At 38.3% G+C, this 21,241-nt stretch overlaps 1 pseudogene; it reads right to left on the bottom strand.

The window, feature by feature from the left end:
• Nucleotides 1–19,572: 19,572 nt before the first annotated feature.
• Nucleotides 19,573–20,687, bottom strand: LOC116532481 (annotated as a pseudogene).
• Between the last annotated feature and the right edge of the window lie 554 nt (nt 20,688–21,241).

Below are 21,241 nucleotides of genomic sequence, written 5' to 3'. Positions count from 1 at the left end.
TCACTGCTGATTGGATTAAACAGAAATACCTGCTCAAAGCTGGTCTAGTTATAGTTTCTTCCTGAGAGTTTGAGGTGGAGAGAGAGAGAGAGAATTTTTGTTTATTAGGACTGTAAATCCAGATTCTATGATGACATGGGCATCTTTCTCTTTCTTAGTCTTTCTAAGTAGATTGAAAAAGTGGGGAAAGTTACTGGGCTGAGAGAAGATAAAACAAATCAAGATAAAATTAACATGGTTAATTTCACCTGAGTCCCAGTATCATGCTGTCTCAGCTGAATCTTTACCTCAAGGAAACATAACTCTCTCTTTTATGCTTATAGTAAGGCTTCTTTTTCTTTAAGTTACCTAGAATTAGTTGCTGAGTCTGGAAGCCAAATAAATAATTTTTTCACAAATTCATATCAATTGTGTGCAAAGAGATCTGAGATTAGGAACTAAGCAGCACGAGTTCTAGTCTTGACTCTCACGTAATATTTACTGTGTATGTAGCCCATTCTTGCATTGCTATAAACAAATACCTGAGACTGTGTAATTTACAAAGAAAAGACGTTTAGTTGGTTTACGCTTTTTCAGGTTATGCAAGCATGGCACAGGTATCTATTCAGGTTCTTGGGAGGCTTCAGGGAGCTTTTACTCATGGCAAAAGGTGAGGCAAGAGCAGGCATCTCATGTGACAGAGCAGGGGGTTGGGGGGAGGTGACACACACTTTTAAATTACTGAATCATGTGAAAACTCACTCATTTTGGTGAGGACAGCACCAAACCATAAGAGATCCTTCCCCATTACTCAAACACCTCCCACCAGATCCCACCTCCAACACTGGGAATCACAATTCAACATGAAATTTGGGGGAGAGATATATCCAAACTATATCATTACACCCTGGACCCCTGTAACTCATCCTTTTCACATTATAAAATGTAATATTACCTTCCCCAAAGTCCTAAATCGTTTAAGAATTAATTCAAAAGTCCAAAGTTTCACCTGAGACAAGATAAATTCCTTCCACCTATGAACTTGTATAATCAAAAGTAAATTAGTTACTTCCATAATGCATGGAAGTACATGCATTGGGTAAACATTCCTGTGCCAAAAGGGAGAAATTGGCCACAAGAAAGTGGCTGTAGTTCCCATGCAAGTTTGAGACCCAGGGTAGTCATTCAATCTGAAAGCTCAAAAGTGATATATTTTGACTTCATATCCCACCTCCAGGGCACAGTGGTACAAAGGGTGAGTTTTCAAGGCCTTGGGCAGCCCCACCCCTGTGGTTTTGCAGGGTTCAGTACTTGCAGCTGCTCTCACAGGTGCCTAGAGTTTTTTTCCAAGCACAGGGGCCAACTGCCAGATGCCAGGGGATCTATCATTTTGCAGTCTGGAGGACAGTGGCCTCCTTCTCACAGCATTACTAGGCAGTGCCCCAGTGATGACTGTGTCAGGGTTCCAAACTCACATTTCTCCTCCAAACTGCCCTAATATAGGTTTTCAGTGAAAGCCTGCACTTACATGGCACAGACATCTGTTTGGTTTCCTAGGAGGCCTCAGGGTTTTACTCATGGTGAAATGTGAAGCAGGGGTAAGCACATCACATGGCAAAAGCAGGAGTAAGAGAGAAAGAAAAAGTGCCACACTTTACAGCACGCAGATCTTTCAAGAACTCATGAACTATCACAAGGACAGCACCAAACCAAGAGATCCACACCAATGACCCAAACATCTTCTCCCAGGCCCCACCTCCAACATTAGGGATTACACGTCAACATGAGATTTGGGTGGGGACAATTATCTAAACTCTATCACTATGCAATAGTTGGAAAGTTGGTTACATTTCTTGAGCCTCAACACCATCACCTACAATCAGCAAAAATATTCTTGAGTTACATCAAGGCTGGTTGAAGAATAATGGATTTAGAAGAGTTTTATAAATTATGCAACATTAAAAAATTATAAAATATATGTGTTTTGATTTTTTTTTAAATGCATCTTTAGTCTAAATCAGAGGTTTTCTAACCTCAGGTTCTAAATTATATTTTGAATGTGATTTTGTACAACATTTAAACTATATCACACACAAACACACACACACACACACACACACACACCCTTCTTTAAAATGTCCTGAACTTTCCTGCCATTGTTCATGCCTATGCTATCTCTCCCATTCGTGCTAGTGTCTCCATCACTGCTTCCCCAATCATCAGCATACATTTTTTTTGTCCAAGTCATTTCTGTGCTCTCATTCTGAAGAAATAACTCCAATGCCCTAGCCTATATGATTGCTTCTTAAATACACCCAGTGAAAACTCTTGCCATCTACTTGAAAACTTGGGCACGTTATGACACATCTAATGGCCTGCCTGGTAAGGTAGTCTGTGTCATCAACTTAGGGTGAAAAACCTGGGTTTTAATCTTGGCCTAGTCTCTCATAAGCTGTATAATTTGAGGAAGTTCTTTTGTTTTCTTTTTTCTTTAACTGTTCCAAGCAAGTTTCCTCATTGAAAGAAATAAGAATGATAATAGAACTTACCTCGTGAGTCTGTTGTGAGGCTAAGATAGGGGAGGGATAGCATTAGGAGAAATACCTAATATAGATGATGGGGTAATGGATGCAGCAAACCATCATGGCACGTGCATACCTGTGTAACAAACCTGCACGTTCTGCACATGTACCCCCAAACTTAAAGTATAATTTAAAAAAAGAAAGAAAAAGGAATGCAAAATATTTAGCACATAGTAAGTAACAAATTATTGCTATTATGACAATTTCTGTGTCAGTTCTGCTTGGTTTTCATGAGCTTAATTCTTTGTTCTTCCATGTCTCTGTTCTGTGGAATAGAGCCCTGTATACTGCATGGTTCAGAATCTCATATGAAGTAATATATAGATATTCAAACAACAGGAACACTGAAATGGTATTGGAGGGTGAGTGGAGGGGAGAATCCAGAGTATTTCTCCTTCAACACCCACCTCCACCCGCACCTTAGGTGATGTGTATATTCGTGGCTGGTTCTCCTTTGTTTCTCTGTTTAGTCCACTGGACAAATTTCATATGGTTCTATGTGACCTTGTCTCAGAATTTAGCGATATCACTTTTTCTCCTTTCTCTTTAAAGCTTAGGGATGGTTGTATAGTTCAGCTTTTGATAAACTTGAGATGCCTCCCCGACCCTCATTGTCTTCTTATCTATTCCATCACTTGTGTAATAAATTCTCTGTACTATGTTTCCTCTCAGAATAGTTTTTATTTTCCTAGTTGATCCCTCATTAACACAGGCCGCCTCTACCCACATTTTAGACAGACTGCAAATTTATTTTAAATAGAACATACATCTACATTTACTAGATTTTCTTACAGAAAAGTACATACTTGGGTAATGCTAAACACGTACTTATTGAATTCAATATTTGTATGATATGGGGCAAGTCACTTAACATTTTCAGACCTCCATTTCTCTAGTTATTATATAAGGGAGTTTGGCTAGTACATCTTTCATGGTCCTATTATCTCTGAAACTCATTTAAAACAACACACAGTGATTTACCAGCTTCTGACTGTCCCTTCTGTCAATTGTGTCACCCTACTCCTGAGGCTAGGTCTGAGCCTAGAAAACTGGATAAGCAATATCTCCATCTATTCTCTGATGCCCATGTACTAATGATCAGGAGTGAGGTTCAAGATGATCATGGATTGTAGACTCTCTTTTATGTAGTGTGCTCCTTTTATTCCACCCTAGATGTAATAAGGACTTTATGCATCAAATTCAGTTCCATCTCATTTCATTTGTCATGTTAATTTTGTCTTAATTTTTTCATTTATTCTGCCAAGTCTATAGGCAAAAATTGCAGAATTTGAAAAACCTATTAAGTAAACCCAACTTTTATTAATTCAGGGTGTTATGGTACAGATACAGGACCAAATGCAGTCTGAATGTTACCTAGCAATGCCTTGTATCTTCTGGATTCTAAATAACTGGACTTCATAAATCAGGCAACATAAGTTTCTTCTTTTTAATATACATTTACGCCAAATCCAGAGTTGCAAACACATGTCATTCAGGCTGTTTTTTTCAGTGCCTATTGTATTCCAATCAATCAAAACTCATTCTCAGGGTAAACTGCATTGTCCTTTCTTGTAAGTATTTGCTCTTGCTTCGTATTGTCTTTTCATGATATGGCCATGGCCATGGTTGCTGCCTCCCAATATCCATGTTTCTCCTTTTTCATTGTGAAACAGCCATGGGTTTAGAGGAGATTAAGTGCCCCAGCTTTTCTTGTACTATTTAAAGTTTACCTAATCTGATAAGGAACCCCCACCCCATTGTTATGGTGACTAATTTGGGTAACAGAGGCTTAAGCCAGTCAGAGGACATCATGCCCATCGCCAGTAACATTGATATAAAAGTGACATGTGATTAAAGTTGAATCAATGAATCACGAGAGAAGATTTTCTAAGGGCTTTATAGAAATAGTTACTTGCCCTTTCTGGTAAGCTATCCAAAATCAACCCACTAGTAGCTACTGGGAAATTATAGCACAAGAAGCAGCTTAATAATCCTGACCCCAGGATTGAAGCCAACCTTATAATAATGTTGAAATTGGCATAAATGAAGGCAGAGTAGAGAGATAGAAGAAAGCTACTTGCTTAGAGAGACCCCTGAGTTACAGAGTGAAACACACTGAAGACCATCCTGCTTTTGATATCCACTTTATGTGGTCATAAATAAGTCCTTTTTGTTGTTTGAGTCACTTTGAGAAGACTGTTACTAAAAGCCAAGTTTAACAACACATGCAACCTCAGACTCGGGTAAGTTCTGCTTCAGCCACTACCATCTCCTACATAAAGTCTCCAACTCCATCTCTCAGATCACATCAGGCCCATTTTTCTTCTTCATTGTTCTTACTTTAATGCTCTTCCTACAGATCTCTACCACCTCCCAGCAGCTGATTCACCTTCACAGCTGATTTTCATTTGTTTTACTGCTCTTCATAAGCTGTCACTTATTACTTTTTTTTTTTTTTTTTTTGTATTCTAATACTCAGTAGGAATGTCCTTTGGAGAGAAGAAGAAGGTAGTTTCATATGGGTTCTGATTTAAATTTCAGAGTTAAAGGCTTGGGGTCAAATTGCCTGAACTGACAATTCATTATTTTCCTTTTCTTCTTTTGTATGCCGTTTTAAATGAGTTTCAGAGATAATAGGACCGTGAAAGATGTACTAGACAAACTCCCTTATATAATAACTAGAGAAATGGAGGTCTGAAAATGTTAAGTGGCTTGCCCAATATCATACAACTGGGGATCTTGAGGAAAGATTGTAGCTCAGGTATGCTGACTCCCAGTCAGTGCTTTCATTCTGACCTCATGCCCACTCACCTTCACAACATAACATTTTACTGGGGGCTTTAGTTGCAGCTATCCTGCACAGAGCTCTGAGATTTGGCTACTCCCAGACGGCACATCGAGTAGAGACAGAAATGTTGCTGCTGTCATTCACCCACTGGACAAGGACCTGGTCAAGCATCCTGACAGGTTCAAGATTCTCCCATAATTCCCCAGATTAAGAACTATGGTGCCTGTCAGGCTGCTGTTGACAGCAGGGGAGGCCAGAGTGGTTCAGAGTTTCGATCCAGTCAGATCTATTTTCAGAATGATAATGTGAAGTGAATTTTCTAAGAAATTGGTGAAAGAGTATCAAAGAAAATTTTAAAGCTATCTTATTTTATCTTAAAATCCAAAACTCTCCAAAGATTCCTAAAATGCCTCATTTAAGGCCATTGAGGCTTAGGGAGGTAATGTATCTAAATGGTTAAAGACCTTACACTCTGAAGTTAAACCCCCTGGTTTGTAGCCATCTCTGACACTTCTTAGTTCCATAACATAGCTCATTAACTTCTCCAAGCCTCAGTTTCCTCCTCTGTAAACTGGGGACTAGAGTGGCACCTGATTCATAGAACTTCTAGGACTATTAAGTGAGTTAATTTAGGTAAAATGCTTAGAATCATGTCTGGCATATTGCATACCTAAATACGTTATTACTATTAATATCATCATCACTTTCTTTATCATCATTTTCATCATGGCCAATGTGTTTGTATTTTGCAAGAAAGATGGAAGGTCATATATAAATGTTGTATATGAGTGAAAAAGAAAGTGAAGAGGTGAATAAATTGAGAATCGGGGAAAGTAGAATAAAAAGCATATAAAGAAAGACGAAGGGGAGAATAAGGAGATATGGGAGGTAGGAGGGAGAAGGGAGTGGCTCATTTGTTCTACTCACATACATTGAGGACCAATATTTGACCCAAGTACAATGTTTGTTCCAGAAGTAAACCTTCTTCCTAACTGAACAAAACAACAACAAAAAATGAGATATTACTGTCTTTGCCTTTATAAGAAAGAAAAAAAAATAAACAAACACAAAAATATAATCATAACTTTCTGTAAATGATACGTTATGTGGTCAAGGTAGGCATTTCCGAGGAAGGGACATTCACCAAGATTTTTCTATAACCTAAGTATCAGGCATATGTGCATACATTATTACAATATCTATTTATACATGTAGTGTTTCATTCATTGCTTTATTCATTCAGCCTTCATTTTGTAGTAACTATATCCCAGATCTTTTGCATCATGCTTGGTGTATACTGTTAGAATACAGAAAGGCATCTGTGTAAAGAAATAAGGATCATTAAATCTGATGAAGAGTTATGAGGTGATACACAAAAAGGTGGGAAATATTTTAAGGAGATCATCAGTAAAAAAGATTCAGAAGAAAAATAGTGGATTTTTTTTGTTGTTGTTTGTGTGTGTGTGTGTGTGTGTGTGTGTTGTTTTTATCATCACCTCTGTGCCAGCCACTCTGACAATTCACAGATGCCATCTCATTTGTAAAACCGTCTCATTTGGGAAGTCATGAAGATCCCAAAATTCAATATAGAGAAAGGGCTGGAGGCCAGGTTCACAGTCTTTCTGTTCTAGGATAGTACATGGCACTGGGCAGGGGAGGGTTTCAGTGGAAATTGCCTTGCCAGTAAAAGGACAGAAAATAGCACCCTTGGCTGCTGCAGAAAGAACCTGTTCCAGTTTGTCCCTACAGAGAGGGTAGAACTCTGCCATTAGACAGAGTGGTGCAGAGAACTTTACACTATGCTGCCACCTCTCATGCCTACAGCAATCAGGCTCTTCTACTTCATTTCTTTCTTCTGTCTTCTCAGCCAAATCATGCCAGCTCTTTTCAAAGACTCGTAAAGTTCCAGCTCTTTATAAAGCTGATGTCAGATAAAGGGGCTGGTGGACTTACTGTTGAAAAACTACCATATTAGGCTTGTGGTGGGTGTCTGGACTGGAAAACTAGAGGGAAACTGAATCTTAGTGGCATGGACCCATTCATGGGTGGGTTGTAGTGAGTACACACTTCTACTGAAATTCAGGCCTGATTGTGTGAGCACGTGTTCATGCGCATTTCTGTAAAAAGTGAGGATTTGTAGCTATTATCAAATTTTCCAGGAATCAATGACAATAACATGCCTAGTAATTAAATGTTAATCATATATCCACCTTTTAGACTAAGACCATTGTTTGACTAATAGACCGGGTCACGTTTACAAACAAGCAGAAATGAAAGAGAACATCTGTTCATCAAATATGTGAATTAGTACTGTACTAAACATATTATCATAGGTGAACATAAAAAATAAAAGCTTATTTTCCTCATTTCCAAGCTTTGGAAATACCAACAGACAGATTGAGTAAGGTCACACAGTACAAGGTTGAACAAAAAGTAGAATGCAGATGTCCAGGCTTTCAGGATTATATATTTTTTAAGTTTTTAACATTCTTTCATCTTCAAAGGATTAAAGTTATAAACAATTTTTTCTATGGGAACTATAAAAACTGAGGAATCTATGACTTTAGAGTAGCATAAATAAAGGATGAACATATTTCTCTCACTTAAATATGTTGTAAACACTGCTTCAAATACATTGTATTCTGATACTTTATCAACATAATAAATATGCTGTATGTGCTGATAAAGAGCAAATTTTACTGTAAAACTATAATATGAATGTAAAGGAATCAACCTGAGTATGACAATGAGGTACCATTATGCCACTCAGAAAGCTGGAGTATGACTAAGCTTGGTAAGTTCTGAGATTTTGAAAGTACTAATCTGGGCCAGAGAAGGCTCTTCCTATAGTCTAATCAACATCATGAAGCCTGTTTTAAGGATGAAGAGAACTTTTTAATATATTATTCTTGCCCTTTCTTTCTTATTCCTCTTATTTACTGAGTTGCCCAGGCTTTCAGATAGCATAAAAACAACATAGAATTCAAAGGAAATGGGCTTTAAATGTTGGAGACATCATTTCATTTTAGTACTAATAAGAATAAAATATGAAAGCTTATTATATTTGTAGCAGTTTTTTTGTGTCTGAAAGTGGGCAAAACTTTATATACATTATCTCATTTAATTATCATAGTAAACCATCACAGTTGATTATTCTAATTTTATATGCTTGGAAATTAATACTGAAAATTTGGACAGGGTATCCAAGACAAGATGGCTAATGGGATGCTGCTAGGAGAATGTCTCTCACCAGAACAGGCCAAAATATCCAGCAAACCAGCATACTCGGAACAGATCACGTGAAAGAATGAACTAAAAGAGGTTAGAGAGACAACCCAGACACCAGGACAAAAGGGAGAGGAAGCTGGGAATCCTTCATGGGGTTGCTGAATGTGGAACATGATCGACCTGGAGGGAGCAGGGCTGTCTTTCCTGCAGGACCAGAACGAATCTGATCTGTGAACCCCACTGTCAGCCAGCCCCTGCCTAGCCAGGTCTGCACGCAGCACAGCCTTAACTACCCCACCAGAGCACTTTTGCCCGTGTCTACCACCATAGCATTTTTGCCCAAGCCCCCCTGCTGCCCAACCAGATCACTTTTGCTGACTGCCTCCCACATGAATGTGTTCTCCAGCAACCCTATCACTATGCCCTTGGAGCACATTTGCCTTTGGCACCCCTGATGATCACATTAAGCACTTCATGCCTGTAGCATACCTTCCGCCCCTGCTGGAGTGCTTCCTGCCCCCAGTGCCCCTGCCACCACTGCCATGCTTCGCATCTATGGTGCCCCCACTACCCCTTCTGGAGCACTTATGCTCATGACCCCCAACTCTCCTCTACAGAGTGCTGTTGCCAGCAGCCTGGGAGCATCCTAGCCCCTCAAGTTTAGATAGTACTCAGCCTTGATGAGCTAAACGACAAAGCTACAGATCTGGTTCCAGCTACCCAGGGTTAGAGCATGCAACCTGGGACTGCAGAGCTGAGCCTGGGCTCCCCTGAAAACATCCAGAAACAAAGTCATTCAACTATATCAAATTTCCACCACAGTCAAACTCTCAAAACTGGGCTTGATGGCTCACACATGTAATCATAGCACTTTGGGAGGCTGAAGTGGAAAAATCACTTGAGCCAGGAGTTTGAGATGAATCTGGGCAACATAGTAAGACCCCATCTCTACAAAAAATTTTAAAAAATTAGCCAGGCATGGTGGCACATGCCTGTAGTCCCAGCCACTTGGGAGGCTGAGGTGAAAGGATCGCTTAAGCCCAGGAGATGAAGGCTTCAGTGAACCATGATCATGCCACTGTACTCCAACCTGGGTGTCAGAGTAAGACCCTGTCTCAAAAAGAAAAGAAAGAAAACTCAAGGGAAATAAAGGTCATAAAAACAGAAAACCAAAAAGTCCCACTGGAAGAACAGCAACTTCAAAGGATAAATAAACATCAGCCCTCACAGATGAAAAAGAACCAGCACAAGAACTTTGACAACTCTAAATGCCAGTGTCTTCTTATATGCAAATGATCACACTAGCTCCCTAGCAATGGTTCTCAAGAAGATTGAAATGATTGCAATGCCAGACATAGATTTTAGAATCTACATGGCAGTGAAGCTCATTAAGATGTAAGAGAAGATTGAAACCCAGTTCAAAGGATCAATGAAATGATCCAAAAGTTGAATAATCACATAACCATTTTAAGAAGGACAAAACTAAATTTTTGGAAATAAAAAATTTACTACAGGAATTTCAAGATACAATTGGAAACATTATCAAAAGAATAGACCAAGCTGGGGAAAGACTCTCAGAAGTGGTAGGCTGCTCCTTCAAAGAAACAAAGGCAGATAAAAATAAAATAAAAAATAATTTAAAACCAGAATAACACCTCTGAAAAATCTGGCATTATGTAGAGACCAAACCAATGACTCATTGAAATTCCTAAAATAAAAGGAAGGAGAGCAAGCAACTTATAAAACATATTTGAAGGTACGTCCATGAAAAATTTTCCAATCCCTTAGAGAGGTCAATAAACAAACTTAGTAAATTCACAACACCCTTGTGAGATACTATGCAAGATGACCATCTCCAAGGCACATAGTCATCAATCCTCCAAGGTCAAAGCAAAGGAAAAACATCGTAAAGGCAACTAGAGAGAAGAGGTAGGTCACTTATAAAGGGAACCCCATTACACTATTGGTGTGCCTGACAGTGGAAGCCTTATAAACCAGAAGAAAATGGGTGCCTATTTTTAACATCCTTGTGGAAAATAAATTCCACCCAAAATTTCATATGCCTTCAAACTAATCTTCATAAGTGAAGAAGAAATGAAATTAATTTCAAATAAGCAGATGCTTAGGAGATAATTTACCACTAGACCTACCTTACCAGAAGCCTTAAAGGGAGTGCTAAACATGGTAATGAAAGAATGATACTTCCCTTCACAAAAACACATGGAAGCACGAAGCCCATTGACATGATAAAGGAGCCATACAATCATGTCTACATAATAACCAGCTAAAAGCACAATGACAGAATCAAATCTTTACATATCAATATTGACACTGAATGTAAATGGGCTAAATGTCCCCACCTAAATGGCATATAGTGGCAAATTGAATAAAGAAACAAGGCCCAACTCTCTACTGTCTTCATGAGATTCATCTCACAAGTAACAACACCCATAAGCTCAAATAAAAGGATGGAGAAAAATCTATCAGGTAAATGGAAAATAAAATAGATCAGGAGTTACTATTTTTAGATCAGATGAAACAGATTTTAAAACAACAATGATCAAGAAGGACAAAGAAAGACATTTCATAATGATAAAGGGCTCAAGCCAACAAGAAGACTGAACTATCCTAAATATATATGCAACCAACATTAGTGCACTAAGATTCATAAAACAATTCTTAGACATCTATAATGAAACATAGACAATCACACAATAACACTGGAGGACTTCAACATCCCACTGGCAGCATTAGACAGATTATCAAGGCAGAAAACTAACAAGAATATTCTAGACTTAAACTAGATACTTGACCAATTAGATCTAATAGGCAGCTACAGAATACTCCACTTGACAACAACAGAATATACATTCTTCTCATCTGCACACGACACATACATACTCTAAGACTGATCACAGCTGAGTTATAAAGCAAGTCTCAACAAACTAAAATATCATACCAACTCTCGGACCACAGAGCAACAAAAATATAGATCAATACCAAGAAGATCTATTAATACAATACAATAATTTATAGAAATTAAATAACTTCCCCCTGAATTACTCTTGAGTAAATAATGAAACTAAGGAAAAATTAAAAAAAATTTCTTTGAAACGAATGAAAACAGAGTGACAACATACCTGAATTTGAGAACACAGCAAAAACAATATTAAGAGGAAAATTCATAGCACTAAATCCCTACATCAAGAAGTTAGACAAACCTCAAAATAACTACTTACTATGCCACCTAGAGGAGCTAGATAAACAGAAGCAAATCAGCCCCAAATCTAGCAGAAGAAAATCTATACAAAAGATTATTGAAATCAAAACTAAGTTCTTTGAGGGACTGAACGTGATTGATGGACTAGCTAGATTAATAAAGAAATTAAGAGAAAATATTCAAATAAATACAATCAGAAACGACAAAGAGGACATTACTACCAACCACACAAAAATACAAAAAAAAATTCTCAGAGACTAACAAACACTCTATGCACAAAAACTAGAAAACATAGAAGAAATTGAAGAATTCCTGGAAACATAAAACCTCCCAAGATAAAACCAGGAAGAAATTAAAATCCTGCACAGACAAATAACAAATTCCAAAATTGAATCAGTAATAGAAATCCTACCAACCAAACAAAGTCCTGGACCAGACGACTTCACAGCTGAATTAAACCAGAAATACACAGAAGACCCTGTACAAATTCTACTGAAATTATTCAAAATTCGAGAAGATGTGAATCCTCCCTAACTCATTCTACGTAGCTATCATTATTCTGATAACAAATCCTGACAGAGAAACAGCAAAACATGAAAACTTTATCCTGATATCTCTGGTGAACACAGTTGCAAAAATTTTCAGCAAAATACTAGCAAATCAAATCTAGCGGCACATCAAAAAGTTAATTTACCACAGTTAAGTAGTCTTTATGCTTGGGATGCAGGATTGGTTATGTGATCCACCACATAAATAGAATTAACAACCAAAATCATGCAATCATCACATTAAATACAGAAAAATCTTTTAATAAAATTTAATACTCCTTCATCTTGAAAACTATCAACAAATTAGGAATTGAAGAAACATGCCTCAAAATAATAAAAGCCATCTATGACAAACCAATAGCCAACATCATACCAAATGAGCAAAAGCGGAAAGCATTCCCCTTGAGAATCCAAATGAGACAAAGATGTTCACCCTCACCACTCTTATTCAACATAGTAGTGGAAGTCTTAGCCAGAGCAATCAGGCAAGAGAAAAAATGTAAGGCATCCAAATAGAAAGAGACGAAGTCAAAATATCTCTTTGTAGACAATATGATAGCATATCAAGAAAATCCCATAGACTACCAGAAGACTTCTAGAACTAATAAATGACTTCAGCACTTTCATGATATAACACCTGTGTACAAAAATCCATAGCATTTCTATACAGCAGCATGATCCAAGCTCAGAGCCAAGCCAAGAAAAATAATCCCATTTGTAATGGCCACAAAAGAGAATAAAATACCTAAAAATACAGTGAACAATGGAGGTGAAAGATTTCTACAACAGGAATTAGGAAAAAACTGGTGAAAGATATCAAAGATGACACCAACAAAAGAAAAACAATTTCATGCTCATTTATAGGAAGAGTCAATATTGCTAAAATGGCCATACAGTCCAAAGCTATTTATGGATTCAATGCAAATCCTATCAAACTACCAGTGATATTTCACAGAGAATTAGAAATACTACTCTAAAATTCATGCAGAACTAAAAAACCCTGATTCACCAAAGAAGTCCTAAGCAAAAAGAACAAGGCAGAAGGTATCATACTGCTTGACTTAAAACTATACTACAAGGTCACAGTAACTGAAACAGCATGGTGCTGGTACAAAAACAAACACATCAACAAACTGAACAGGATAAAGAACCCAGAAATAAAGTCACACATCTACAACCACCTGATCTTTGACAAGGTCAACAATAACAGCGAGGAAAGGATTCCCTCTTCAATAAATGGTGCTGGGATAATTGGCTAGCCATATACAGGAGACTGAAACTAGACCCCTTCCTTTTACTATATAGAGAAATTAACTCAAGATAGATTAAATACTTAAATGTAAAGCCTAAAACAATACAAACTCTAGAAAAATAAAACCTAGTAAATACCATTCTGGACATCAGCCTTGACAAAGAATTTCTGGCTAAGTCCCCAATAACAATTACAACAAAAACAAAAATTGACAAGTGGTGCCAAACTAAACTAAGCAGCTTCTGCCCAGCAAAATAAACTATCAGCAGAGTAAAGAGTCAACCTACGGAAAATGTTTATAAACTATGCATCTGACAGAGATCTAATGGTCAGAATAAGGAACTTAAACAAATCAGCAAGCAGAAACAAATAACCCCATTAATAACTGGGCAAAAGACACGAACAGATACCTCTCAAAAAAAAGCATCTTTTTAGCCAACAAATACATGACCAATTGTTCACACTCACTAATCATTAGAGAAATGCAAATCAAAACCACAATACAGTACCATCTCTCACCAATCAGAATGGCTGTTATGAAAGTTAAACTACAACAGATATTGGAGAAGTAGCAGAGAAAAGGAAACACTTATACGCTGCTGGTGGAACATAAATTAGTTCCACCACTATGAAAAGGAGTGTGGGAATTTCTAAGAGAATTTAAAACAGAATTACCATTTGACCTAGTAATCCCACTATTGGGTACATACCCAAGTGAAAACAAATCATTCTACCAAAAACATACATGTACTCATATGTTCATTATAGCACAGATCATCTAAGATTCCCATTAATGGTGAATTCGATTAAAAAATGATACATACACCCTGTGGAATACTACACAGCCATAAAAATTAATGAAATCATGTCCTTTACAGCAAGATGAATGCAAAGCTGGAGGCCATTATCCCACATAAACTAACAAACTAATGCAGGAACAGAAAACCAAATACTGCATGTTCTCACTTATAAATGGGAACTAAACATTAAATATACATGGACATAAACATGGAAACAATAAACAAAGTGGGAGGGTAGGAGGCAGGTGGGGTTTAGAAGGCTACCTATCAGATACTATGCTCACTACCTTGGTGATGAGATAGTCATATACAACAAGTGTCAGCAACATGCAATTTACCCATGTAATAAACCTACACATTACCTGCTGGACCTAAGATAAAAGTAGAAAAAAATTACAAAGCTACAATTTTTCCCACTTAGGGAGGAAAAAAAGAAATTTGCCAAATGTGCATGCATGTGAGCATGCACATGAACACACACACACACACACACACACACACGCACACACACACCTTGTTTAAGGTTACCTAATTCTGTGGATAATGCCTGAATTCAAATCTGTTCTGGTTAGTTCCAAATTTCAGGAACTTAATATAATAAACAGTTTCTCTCACTTCCATTTCTGTTCCTTTGAACCAATCATTTGTCTTTGATTCTCAGTTTTTCTTCATTTAAGAAAAAATTTAAAAGACTAGCCAAAACCTCTTAGCATTGTTTTCAGAATTAAATAGGAACATGCATGTAAAATGTCTGGGCCATAGAAACAGACTTACAAAAACTTGTTACCTTCCTGCTTCTGAATCATCAATCTTCTCTCTCCTTGGAGAGCTATCTCTGCTCCTCCATCCTTTCCTTGCCCTGCCCTGGTGCTTGGGCAAGGATGGCAAAGAAGCCCAACGACACAGGCCATGGATACTCTTGGCTACATGTCTAGGGTCATGTAATTTATTCATTACCTTTCTTGATTGAAAACAGCTTTTGTGAGATAAAGTGTCCATTAGTAAATATTGATGCTGGCAGGCAGGACGTATATGCTGTCAGACAGCTAAAATGAGGGATTGTCAGTTCAGCAACAAGAACATGGAGAGCCATGTAAAGTAAAAATGAATAAAAGAGTTTAATATAACTAAAAGAAGAAGCAAACACTCATCAATGATGAACAAAGGCGAAGAAAGTCTTGGGTTGTGCTGTGTTTGGACTGAGTGTAAAGCTTCATGAAAGCTTATGCTCTAAGGCAGAATTTAATTTAAATCAATTTGCAAAGGAATAGAAAAAAGCATGGTGCTTGTCATGCGCAATGTTCAGGGAATCAAATATAAACAAGATGCATATTTTGTTTTTATAAGTTTACTAACAATAAGGAGATAGTACAGTGTGGTTATGGATAAGACAAGTTTCACATTGAGAAATATATGGATGTAAGCCCAGGTGTTATGACCTTGTGTTCCTTATGCAAATCTTAATTCCTTCTCATAAAATGAAAATGGTAATGCCAGCATCATAGGATTGACGTGAAGGTCAGGAAAGTATGTGGCATTGTCTTTAGCACCCTGTACGTGCCCTCAAAATTACTGATTTTTGAGAGTGATAAGATATTATCACATAACATTGTAAGACAGAACATTCTAGGAATTAAAAAGATAGAAATTCAAAAATACCATCCACTTGTTTAGATTAGAAATAAGGAAATAAAGAAGGAATGTTGAAATTGTTTGTTGTGGAAAGGTTAGTATTTAGCGATGATAATTTTGTAAAGACAATTGGAGTCAGGGAGAGCAGAGAAAACAAAGGTTGTGAGATTGAGGAGCTTGAAGCAGAGCAGCAAACAGGAGACTGTTTTGTTTGTCTTTGAATATGGGATGTGATGATGGGTACTGTCAGAAGTATGACTGTGAGGAAAATTTAGATCTAGAGACTGAAAAGTCTTAGGTGCTTGGCCAATAAGTTAGGACTTCAATCTCTACTAATAAAGTTACTGGAAGGTTTCCTTAGGCAGGATGAAAATGTCATCATTTATTTTATCAGATCCTAGTTCCATCTCCAACCTTAAATTGTGTAGCATGCTTGCAATGGACTAACTACATCCTCTTTTCTCCACGCAAGGGTGCAATGAAAAGATGACAGGGTGTAACCCAGAAGAGGACCCTCACCAGAACCCAACCATGTCAGCAATATGATATCAACCTTCCAGCCTCCAGAACTGAGAGAAATAAATTTCTATTATTTATAAACCACCCAGTCTATGGTGCTTTGCTATAGCAGGCCAGACTGATGAAGACTGGTGTTCAAGAGCATTGGTTCAGATGTCCCGTAGTCTGATTCTGAGTATCAGGTGACTATGGAATCTCAGTCAAATGATTCCATCTCCTCCTACCTCAGTTTATTAATTAGTAAGATGAGATAATCACTAACTCATAGTGCTAAATGATGATTACATGAGATAATAGACTGTTATTTACAATAGAGACTGACATCATCTTCACCTAGGTCAATGAGCTATTTAATAATGCTCAATAAATGATAGCTATTATTGAATAATGGCTGACCTGGGTAATAGGTGATGAGGATGCTGAATCAGTCTTTCTCCTACAGCTGGCACCCTAAATCCAATTTTTCTGCAACAATGGGTGTTGCACTGCTGTGAACCCATGTATAACCATCATGGTTTACAATAGAATAGCTTTGGCTAAACTGCAATAGAGATACCACAGCAGGAGTAATACCACAGCTGGGACATCATGAAGATCCTGCTGAGAAATTAGGTCCAGTGTGGACAGATGCAGTTATCAGAGCCGGAAAAGCAACTGCCTTTCAAGAAAATCACTGGTTAGTTTGATGAAAGAGGAACACTCCCATTTGAAGTTTGGCTCACCTAGCCATGAATTTGCCTGCTGACTTGCTCTAGTTGTGTCTCAGACATTTAACATTGTTGAGTAATCCTGCAATGTTTATCTTTATGCTACAAACTTTCTAACATTCACGTGAATAGGAATGGACCAATACTTTATCACTTGCATTAAATCAGCCTCCTTTGTGTCTAACCCTGAAGTCTAGATACAGACTGAACTCTATATGTTTCAAAGTTCCTTCTGCTGCCCCAATTGGAGCTTCATGATAATTGCTAGAGTTTAGATAGAGCTCTAACTTTGTAAGGAAATAAACAATATAAAAAGGAAAATAACTTGTTCCAAGATACATACTCAGTTAGTGGAAGCCCTGGTGCCCTGCCCTGGCTATATAAAGTCCTTGGCACTGTACTGTCTCTGTATCTGCTTAGAAATATTAAAAAATAAAACCCATAGAGATGTGTGCAGACAAGACATATGAGAATATTGCTCTCAAACCCAATCCTACCACTTGTATGGTACTTCTCCAAATTTTTAAAACGCTCTTAATTACATCTTATCTAATACAGAACGATCACAGGCTATTAGTCTTAATTCAAAACTTAGACAACTCTGAGAGAAAAGAGGGCTTGGGAAATAGGGTCTATAGGATATCTGAGAAAGGCGGGAACTATTTAGCTAAGAGAAGAGAAGGTGGATGAGTAACTTAATAATAATCTTCAAGGGTTATTAAAAGACCAGCTGTTACCCATTTCCACCTGGGGTAGTAAGGAAGAAATTGCAGTCATGAGAATTTAGTTACAGCATTATAGAGAATTTTTTTTTCTTTAGCTATAAGGTCTACTAGACACCAAACATGTTACTAAGCAAAACTGTCGACTTTTTTCCCCTGGAAATATGCCAGAATAGGGTACATATCCTAGTCAGTGATTCTTAAACACTGCTTCTTGAACCATTAAGATCAACTTGCTTGGGGAATCTGTTAAATATACAGATTCCTAGGGCCTACTGCAGAGCTACAGAGTTAGCATCTGGGAGTAGAGACAACATTCTACGGATTTTATGAAGCCTCAGGCAAATCTTCTGCTCGGCCACATTCAGAAATCCCTCCTAGATATAAAATCAGCATAATTTAATGCCTCAAGAGTACGTTGAGTGTCTACTTGGTGATCCTACTACTGCTGTTAGCTTCAGAAAGTAAAGACAATAAAAGGATATATCATAATTTTAGTCCTTGTGGAGCTTTCAATGAAGTAATTAAGCACTAATGATGAGCTAGAACAACGGTTTGCCTTTAACTTAGTGGGACTTGGGAAAAGTTTCTTAATTCCTTTGGCCTGGAGTTCTAAATTGCTGAGGAGAAAAAAATGGTTCTATAAGGTCTTATGATTTTTTAAAATAACATAATGCAGAATAAAGCTTATTCTGAAAGATAACAAACAAAAGACTGATAAAAGCATGGAAGGGAACAAGAGGAGAGAGACTGCTTTGTTGAGACAGGACCTACTGGACTAGACCTCATAGAGAACAGAAGATTCAAACTTGATATTCAAAGGTGGAGAATATAGTAAAACATATGAATATGTATTCATGGGAGCTGCAATTTTGTAACACCCACTTTATACCAGGTATTTTCACATATTCCAACATTTAATGTCCATAAAGTCTTGTGTGTGAATGTAGGGACAAGTTTTAGGTTAGGCATTTAGGTTACTTTACAAGCATGATATGATTGGGTAATAATTATTACATGATTCCCCAAAGTAGGATTATATAGCTTTCTTTGACCCCAAGAAATTTGATTTCCATAGCATAGGAAAAGATTTGGGGGAGAAAATGAAGGAAAGAGAAAAGAGTGAAGAAGGACATGCTGTGGAGATAGAAATTAAATACAGAGTACAAGATACTAAAAACTCCAATCTAATTTTAGTAGAGGATGAATTCTCACTCATATTTTATGGTTGTGGTTTGTTTAAATAATTGAATTTTACTAGCTGACCGAGGGGTGACAGGAAGGTATATCTATGGATTCCAGTGAAGCATTTTTTAAAAGGACCTCATATTTCAAAAACAATTGTGGTGGAACTGAATGTTAGTATAGCTATATTTAGGTAGTATAGTACAGTTAGTATAATACAGTTAGTATATATATACATAGTTAGTCTAGTAAATGTTCAGCTATTTAGGAAAAGCCACAGATTTACTAAGCAATTGAACATTTCATTCATTTTTTTTTTTTTTTTGGTGAGCACAGGGGACTTTATTGATGGTACACAGCAAGGTGGGGCTACCTAGGCCCCTCCCTCTTCAAGGGGCTGCATGGAAACTGTGGGGAGGGGCAATTCAGTGTGATGGGGGACTCTGTGGCAGGGATTCCCCAGCAGCGAGGGCCTCTCTTCCTCTCGTGCTCTCACTGGGGCTGGTGGTCCAGGGGTCTTGCTCCTTGGAAGCCATGTGGGACATGAGGTCCACCACCCTGTTGCTGTAGCCAAATTCATTGTCATACCAGGAAATTAGCTTGACAAAATGGTCGTTGAGGGCAATGCCCGTCCCAGCATCAAAGGTGGAAGAGTGGGTGTCACTGTTGAAGTCAGAGGACACCACCTGGTGCTCAGTGTATCCCAGGATGCCCTCGAGGGGGCCCTCCAACACCTGCTTCACCACCTTCTTGATGTCATCATATTTGGCAGGTTTTTCCAGATGGCAGGTCAGGCCCACCACTGACACGTTGGCAGTGGGGACACAGAAGGCCATGCCAGTGAGCTTCCCATTCAGCTCAGGAATGACCTTGCCACAGCCTTGCCAGTGCCAGTAGAGGCAGGGATGATGTTCTGGAGAGCTCCATGGCCATCACGCCACAGTTTCCCTGAGGGGACATCCACAGTCTTCTGGGTGGCAGTGATGGCGTGGATGGTGGCCATGAGTCCCTCCACGATACCAAAGTTGTCATGGATGACCTTGGCCAGGTGTGCTAAGCAGTTGGTGGTGCAGGAGGCATTGCTGACAACCTTGAGGCTGTTGTCATACTTCTCATGGTTCACGCCCATCACGAACATGGGGGAATCAGCAGAGGGGGCAGAGATGATGACCCTTTTGGCTCCCCCCTGCAAGTGAGCCCCAGCCTTCTCCATGGTGGTGAAGATGCCAGTGGACTCCACCACGTACTCAGCACCAGCATCCCCCCACTCGCTTTTGGAGGGATCTCGCTCCTGGAAGATGGTGATGGGATTTCCATTCATGACAAGCTTCCCGTTCTCAGCCTTGACAGTGCCATGGAATTTGCCATGGGTGGAATCATGCTGAAACATGTAGACCCTGTAGTGGAGGTCAATGAAGCGATCATTGATGGGGACAATATCCACTTTACCAGAATTAAAAGCAGCCCTGGTGACCAGGCGCCCAAATCGACAAAATCCGTTGACTCTGGCCTTCCGCTTCCCCATGTGGCTGGCGATGGGAGGCAAGATGCGGCTGTCTATCAAACAGGAGGAGCAGAGAGCTTGAACATTTCATTCTTAAGCGGAGTTCCTAAAAGGTTTTTGTTTATTTGTTTTATGTCCACAGAAAGAGAGGACTTTCTCAGTTCTTAAAGGTTTGGGTTTCAATAAGGTCTGTCTCAAGTATGAATTCAAAAATGCGATGAAATGGTCAAATCATATTTATCTGTGTTCAGATGACACAAATTTATAAGGAGTATTTCGGAGTAGTTGGGCTTAAGTATCAGTTAAATATAATTTGGGCTTGGGCCTGGCCCAATTATTCAAATTTAATTTTAACTGATAATTAAGCGCAGTCTGACTTAAGTATCAGTTAAACCTGAATTCTAATTCTTATTCTGCCACTAAAATACTTTGCAGCTCAATAAAAATAATTTGCCTTTCTGAGAGCCACTTGCCTCATTAATAAATAAAATAAATTCGTAAATTATTAATGTATTTCATACTCTACCTAAATATGGTATAATTTATGAAATTTATTATTATATTAGTAAAATAGT

This window comes from Sapajus apella, unplaced genomic scaffold (assembly GCF_009761245.1).
Source record: "Sapajus apella isolate SASKATOON/1434 unplaced genomic scaffold, GSC_monkey_1.0 scaffold76, whole genome shotgun sequence".
Taxonomy (NCBI): Eukaryota; Metazoa; Chordata; class Mammalia; order Primates; family Cebidae; genus Sapajus; species Sapajus apella.
The sequence above is the reverse complement of the archived record's forward strand: the minus strand, read 5'-3'. Positions and strand labels throughout refer to the sequence as shown.